The sequence below is a fragment of the Piliocolobus tephrosceles genome, chromosome 10 (genome assembly GCF_002776525.5).
Source record: "Piliocolobus tephrosceles isolate RC106 chromosome 10, ASM277652v3, whole genome shotgun sequence".
Classification (NCBI taxonomy): Eukaryota; Metazoa; Chordata; class Mammalia; order Primates; family Cercopithecidae; genus Piliocolobus; species Piliocolobus tephrosceles.
In genome coordinates, this window is record NC_045443.1 from 128,261,967 (window position 1) to 128,269,634 (window position 7,668).

General features: G+C 43.9%; 1 protein-coding gene across 1 annotated transcript in view; it reads right to left on the reverse strand.

The window, feature by feature from the left end:
- RIMBP2 (RIMS binding protein 2) overlaps positions 1-7,069 on the reverse strand; it is a 235,147-nt gene extending 228,078 nt beyond the window's left edge. Inside the window, exons 1-2 of the mRNA XM_023187248.2 lie at positions 6,954-7,069; positions 1,518-1,652 (exon numbers count right to left, since the gene is read on the reverse strand). The gene's annotated coding sequence lies outside the window, so the exon portion shown is untranslated. The remainder of the gene's footprint in view (positions 1-1,517; positions 1,653-6,953) is intronic.
- Between the last annotated feature and the right edge of the window lie 599 nt (positions 7,070-7,668).

Sequence of the window (7,668 nt, forward strand, 5' to 3'; positions counted from 1 at the left end):
TCCTCCATCACCACAACTACCGCCGGCATCACCACCATCTCCTCCATTGCCACAACTACTGCCAAAATCATCACCATCCTCCCTCACCATGACTGCCAAAACCATCATCTCCTCCATCACAACTACCACATCATCACATCTCCTCCATCACCATGACTACCACCAGCATCACCACCATCTCCTCTATCACCATGACTACCACCAAAATCATCACCATCTCCTCCACCACCACAACTAACACCAGCATCACCATCTCCTCGATCACCACATCTACCACCAGCATCATCACCATCTCCTCCATCACCACAACTACCGCCAGCATCATCACCATCTCCTCTGTCACCAGGACTACCGCCAGCATCATCACCATCTCCTCCATCACCAGGACCATGCTTACTGGAATCTGAGACTCAGACTCATTTGCCAAGCCCAAGCAGGGGCACCAAAGGTCCAGCTGGTTGCTGCATGATCAAATGCAGGTGGAACAGTCAGTGCCACCAGTGCCGAGCCGGCCATTTCAGGGTTGAAAACCTTTGATAACAGCAGCTGTTATTCTTACTACCCAAGATTGTCTCATGATTACACGGGGTGAACTATTGCCCTGAGTTCAGATCACACCTCTGCACAGGAAATCTCAAACCAAACATTTCACAAGGAATGAAGAACCCAGCCTAGAGTTCTCTCCTGAACACTGAAACTGACTGTCAAACTGTGGATTTTTCCCTGTATTTAGGTGTCAGTCAGGTAACTCAAACTCAAAACTGGGCTTCAGCGCAAACCTGGATATGAATCTCCCCACACTTCTACTGCTCTCTCAGTCTTTCTCATCTTAGGAAATGGTCTTCCCCTTCTGCCATGTGCCCCAGGCCAAAAATATGAAGGCCATTCTTGTCACCCCCTTACACTCCCTGTCAGCCCAGTCTATCACAATGGCTAGCAGGTCCTGCTGCCCAGATACATCCAGGGCCTCTCCAATGACCCTCATGTCCACTACCATCCTGGTGCAGGCCTGCAGGCCGCCCTTGCCAGTCATGTGGACTACATGGTCGCTGCCTAATCCTCTTTGCTCCCATGCTTACCTCCACCTTCATTCAGAGCTAGGAGTGATCTTACTAAAATAAAAATTGGATCATGTCACTCTCCACCTAAAATCAATCACTCCTCTCTGGCCATTGTTCTTCAGATTTAGAATCAATACCCTAGCACTGCCAGCCCTAAGGTCCTGAATGAACTGCCCTGTCCACCTGTCCCATCTGTGCTCCAGACACCCAGATTTTCAGGCATCAAGTTCTTTCTTGCCTCAGGGCCTTTGCACAGCTGATTCCCATGATGTTCCTCTCTCTGTGAGGGTAAGGACCACATCTGCTCTGTTTACCACTCCTTCCTCTTAACTAGGGGACATACACTTGGCACTCGATAAATATGCCTCGAATCAATCAGCAAACTGTGAAAGAACAGACACAGCTCCTAACTGACACAGAGGAATACTGCTTCTGAGAAAAGAAAGGACGACTTACCACAAAGTTTCTCTGCTGAGTTCCTGGTCTCAGGACAGGAAGTGGGAAATTTCCCCAGGGGTCTCCCGAAGCTTGGGTCTGATCGAATGTGGCCTCAGCACCTGCAGGCTTCAGGTGTAGCGCGTCATTTCCAAGCTGCAGGAAGAAGCAGACACAATCTTCTGTCACCAAAGAATGACTTGCAAGTTTGTCTGTCTGCCTCCTTCACCTTCCTTGATGCTTAAGAGCCAGGGAGAGGCACGAATTCTGCTACCATTTTCCAGTTCAGAACACTGAGGGCTGAGTGAAGGACAGGTTTGAAACTGAACTCATGGTCCTCCCAGCCTGAGATTTTTCTTTCCCTTCAACCAAATTTCCTGGTTTAGAACAATGCAACGATACAACACAGCCATTGACGCGAAGCTTTCATGACTCCTTGAGTAGACCGTCAAGTTCCTGAATTTGCCAAGAGAATGCACTTAGGGCTAATTATCCAGGTTAGACAGATGATAGCAAGGGACAGAATTGAGGGAACAGGTCATATCTGGGCATGCACTGAACATATCCTTAATTATCAAGACGAGACTGATGTCCAGCCGATGACAGAAAGAGTTATTATAGGTCAAATTCATTAATAAAAATCAACATAAAAACCAACAAGCATGCTACACAGAGTAAACTCTTAAGGAATTCCCATCTTGGCCAGCAAATATTCAAAAACAAAAATTCCTGTATATCAGTAGACCTTCATGTTGATATATACAATCAAAATATCAGAAATTTCTTAACTTCTATTTTGTTAAAAAGAGTTATTGACCTGCTCAGAATCACAGAATAAGATGATAAACTGAATTAACTTAGGTTTTATTAAAAAGCTTGCTAGTATCCTGTGTCCATATGAACCAGCAGGAGTGAAAGGAAGGATAAAAAGCAAGTAAGGCTTTATCCTAGAACTTGGAGCTGAAAAACCATCTGTATGGCCAAAATTCAATTTATTTCAATTTAGCAAACATGTTCTGAGCGCCTGCAAAGTTCCTGACAGCTGTTAGGCCCAAGCGTGAGTAAGATCAAGCCCTTCCAGGACTCTCCGTCTGACAGGGAATACCAGAACAGGCACGCATAATGTTAGTTCAAGCTGGAATTTAATAAGATTTAGAATTTTGCACAAGGGATCTGTGAGGGAAAGACATCTAGGCAGGAGACTGAAGTTTATTTTCTAGAGACATTTAATGAGGGAGCTTGGGACTCACATGCAGCAGGCAGAGGTCATAATAGCCAAGTGCTATTATATTGAAAACAAATTAGACAGTCCGCCTGTGGATACCCCTCCCCAGATCCAATGCATTAAGCAGGTAGGTGGATGCTACCCCACACCACTCTCAAACTAGGCAGGAGACTGGAAATATTTTGGTAGAAAACTACAGTCCAAGAGCAAAGACCATGTCTGACATTAGGAGCTTCTACAACAAAATGTGTTCCGCTCCCTCACAGCTAGCCTGGAGTGAGCTCACCACTGACTTCCCCCAACCTGTCGAGACTATGCTCCAAAAGCAGTCAACCAAGGGGTACAGCTTCATTTTAAAAACCTCTAACATGGAAGAGTAAAAGAACGTAACGATAAAACCCAGAAGACAGAGAGATCATCCAGGCAACCAAACAAGGAAAAAAAAAAGCAGTAAGTCTAACAAGTATCTTCAGAAAGCATGTTCAAGTCACGAACAAGATGCTAAAAAGGCCAAAGAAGGACAAAAATAACTCCTGTGAATGCAAAAGATAGTTGCTGAAATAAAAATTTTAATGGCAGATTTGGATGATAAAAGAAATTTCCCAAAGTGCTAGAAAATATTAAAGAAAAAGAGACTATCAATCCAGGAGGTCTAACTTCTACCAGTAAGGTTTCCAGAAAGAGAATAATAACAATCAGTTGACTGATGCCCAGCCAACTACAGAAAGAATTATTATCGGTCAAGTTAATTAATAAAATTAATATAAAAACCAACAGGCATACTACGCATAAACTCTTTGGGAATTCTCATCTGGGCCACCAAATATTTAAAAACAAAAATTCCTGTATATATCAGTAGACCTTCATGTTGACATAAACAACCAAAATATCAGAAATTCCTTTACTTCTGTTTTGTTAGAGTTTTTAAACTGCCCAGAATCACGATAAATTGAAAATTGTCAGAAAAACATAAGAACATGTTCTAGATTAAAGGATCTCATGAGTGCTCTGCAACATAGATGAGCACAGACCTAAGCAAAGAGTACCATGAGATTCGAGAAGGTGAATGATAAAGAGAAGGCCCTAAATACTTCCCATAACCGTTAGAAAGAAGAGGTGGAATTTTAAAAAGGAAAAGAATGGGTTAGAGCCTCAGATTTCTCAGCAGCAATCTTGGAAGCCAACAGAATGTCTTTAAAATTCTGATTGACTATTATTTCCAACTTAAGGTTCTATACCCAAACAAGCTGTCAGTCAAGTGTGAGGTTAGAGAGATTACCATACATGCAAAGACACATAAAATGTACCTCCACAGCGTGTTCTTTCTTAGGAAATGACTGCTGCAGCAAAACAAGTGAAAAAAAAAAAGATAAAAGGTAAAGCCACAGAATCCAGGAAACAACAATCCTACTTTAAACGGGGATAGAGAAGAATTCCCAGGTGACAGCTGAGCCTCAGCTCTCAAGAGCAATCGGTTTGAAACAAGACAACAGAGAGCTTTAGAAATAAAGAATCTAGAGAAAAGAGAGACTCAAGAAAAGCTTTTGATATCAGAAAGAACTGGAGAAGAGTTTTTAATATGTGGATTGCAAATGGCACAATTGAAAACCAGGCTATTAATAACTCCAGGAAAACCAAAAAGCCATACAATGAAAGAAACGTAATCACAGCCACTAATTGGTGCCACCATTAACAATATATACACAATAGCAATGTAACAACTAAGTATTCACTTAAATAAAGTAGCAATTTAACTACGTGTATAGATTGGGGGAGGAAAACTAAGATAACCAAATCTTCATTTACCACAGAGCTTCTCAACCTCAGCAGTGTGACATTTGGGGCAGAGAATTCTTCCTTGGGCAGGCTGTCCTGTGCACTATGGGGTGGTCAGCAGCATCCCTGCCAGTAGCAACCAGAGGCCAGTAGCACACACCTTTCCCCGAATCATGACAAACAGAAGTGTCTCCCAACACCAACCCTGAAAGGCAAAACTGCCCAGTCAAAGAACCACCTTTGAGAACCACTTATCTACCACCCCAGAAAGTGCTATTAATATTTTTTACTTATGAAAATTGGTAGGTCAAAAAAATAGTCACAATATAGGCAATTCTAAATATTATTTAAGAGCTTCAAGAAGAAACCACTAGAAGTATTGAAAGTGGGCTCGAGGGACTGGATATGGAAAGAAGAGACAGCATGAGAATTTTTTCATATATCTTTATACACTTGATTTTTCTAATTATATGTGTGTACTTTCAATTTAAAAAATACTGTTGCAGCACAAAAGAAAGCATGCTTGTGTCTAGTTTGGGAACTCACTGAAGTCTTTCTCTACAAATCTTTCTAAAAGGAAACCTTATACTATCACGTTAACTTATTTGATATGCCTATGTCTTTTCTTTAAACTACATGAAAGAGCTATCACATAAAAACATTTCAAAAAATCTATACATCTTCTAAAGTCATCTGATGTAACATCACTGGTCCACCTACTTCATTGTGGGACGATTTCAGCAAACAATAAAACGGAGATGTTTCTAACCATGATCAGATGGGCTGGATGCAAAGGAATCAAGGCAGAGACCTCCCGTGAGATCCCTGCAGGCAGAGGCACATCGTCATCATTGCTGACTACCTCCTTTTAATGCAAACCACCAAGTCCTTATCTCCACCAACACACGTCCTATTCTTCTCCTCTAAGGAATCATGTTCTCTCAGAGAATAACATGAAAAAACGAGATTATAGGAAGTCACGATAATCTGCAAGTGATGTACTTTTTTTTTCTAGTTCTGTTAAAGAAGAAAACATTTTAGGTGGGGCAATGATTCCCAGCTTCTCAATGCATTTAGTGAATGTCAGTGCCCTTGGCATAGAATAAGTAAATCCATTGCTTTCTCCCCTCATCTTTCTGGGCTCCTGGGATGTGCTTTTTCAACCACCCTGTTCTCTTAGCCCTGGGGCCCCTCCTGCCCTCGGCTCAGCCTGCTCAATCACTAAAGAGGCTAAGGGGCTCTAACATCTCACCAGGTTGACTGGAGAGCTTGCTAATGATTATACGGCATAAAAAAACTACTCTGTATGGTTACACGTGAAATATGATAATTATTCATTCAACAGTGGTCCAGCAAGATAAAGGATTTGTGGGGCTGTGCATAACCAACCCTAACCAGCCCAAGTGAAATTGAGTACAGAGCTCGAAGACCACTTTACACAAAGTTTTAATTAACAGAGTCATTCAGGCAGAGAGAAAAACAAAAACAATGATTTATTGATGTACATTTTACCGCTGCCGTCGAATGCCAGGCAACAGAAAACACCAGCCACCTGCCCTGCCCCATAAACATGTTCATCACGGAGCACAGGATTATGCCTTCTGCCACGAGGGAGGAGCTCCTTCTTACTATTTAATGTTAGGCACAGACGCAGTTCATTTCACCTGTTTACTACAAGGTCCTCGCTACATAGAACACATAAAAAAAAGAACCCCCCCCGCCCCGGTCTTAAGCCAGAGTCAGCACCCTCACATTTTTGCTGTATATTGCAAAATGTATATTGTACAGTGGACTTACATGAAATTAAAATGCCACAATTATATCCATTGTCTGATTATATTCATTCTCTAAAGGGTGTTCAACTTCGTCTCATCATTTGAGCTCAAAGAGTTGAAAATGCTGCACAGAAATCGAAAAAAGAGTAGGAATTTCCTCTTGAGATTTTCCCCTTACGACTTTGAATACATGCTGTTTCTAATGCCAGTTCTGTGATGCTTAAACTAGCAAAACCAAACCGTTTCCACCAGAACGGTGAATTCCCGAGGGAGGGAAGTTGGCGGGACAAATAACGGAACACCCAGCCCTTTCTTTCCTCCTGAGACCCATCTTATCCTGAGTGTCCTGCCCACAGCCTGCCCAAACGGACCCTCGGGACCAAAGGTCTTTTTTAGCCTGATACAGGGCCTGAGGACAGATTTGGAAAGGAACACCCCAGGGTAGTAACCGAGATTTGAGCCGCAATTAAGACCCAAAGGTTTAGAAACCAGGGGTTTTCACAACCCCCGCCACCCTCCCGTCCCCTGAGTCCGGAAACGCCTCTTCCCACCTCTCAGTCCAGAGAACAGCCTTTGCTCTACAGCCCACAGCCTAGAAAGAGATAAATTCCCCGTCTGTGTCTAAGCTGTATCTCATTAACCCATCGGGCTCTTTCCCCAGCCCCAAAAGCAGGTACTTACAAGGCACCGGAGATCAGTGGTCTAGTGGACCAGACAGACTGGTCCAGGCGTCCCCGCCAGCCCCCCTTCCTGTCCCCGTGGACGCCAGCCTTTCTGAGCCTCGGATGTTTGTGCTCAGCACCCGGCTGGAAGGCTATTTACTTATTCATGGGCTGCCCGAGCCGGCCAGGAACTGCTTTATGTCAGCTGAATAGGATGGTAATTCAATCTGCGAATGGGAGCCGCTGGCACACAGCACGCCTGTCTTAATGAGTCACAGGGGGGACAAGCGCCCGGTGAGCAGAGCCACTGGGAACCTGTCCTTCGACAATGAGCTGTGTCACAAGACACCACCTTCCCTTCCTCAGTCGCTCTTTTCCCCCCAAATCTCCCCACCCCAGATCAACTCTCCTGGAGATGCATGACACAGAATGACATATCCTTGGGAGTGGAGACGGGGAGGCAGGAAATGCCACCTGTTCTCTTGTGCTGTATACACGGAGAGAGGAGACAGAATTCCTGGGAAGGAATCTGAAGCAAGAAACGTGGAGTGAGGAAGCGGGGGGAAAAGTTCACCTGCACCAGGAGTGCTCGGGTTTAATGTTTTCTCCGCCCTATCTCCCGAACTCCTCATCAAAGCCCTTGGAGCAAATGAATGATTAGCTCAGGCAGGTTAATAACCACACCCAAAGTCTCTGACTGGTGGTCTTTGAGCCCTGGTCCCTCTCACACCACA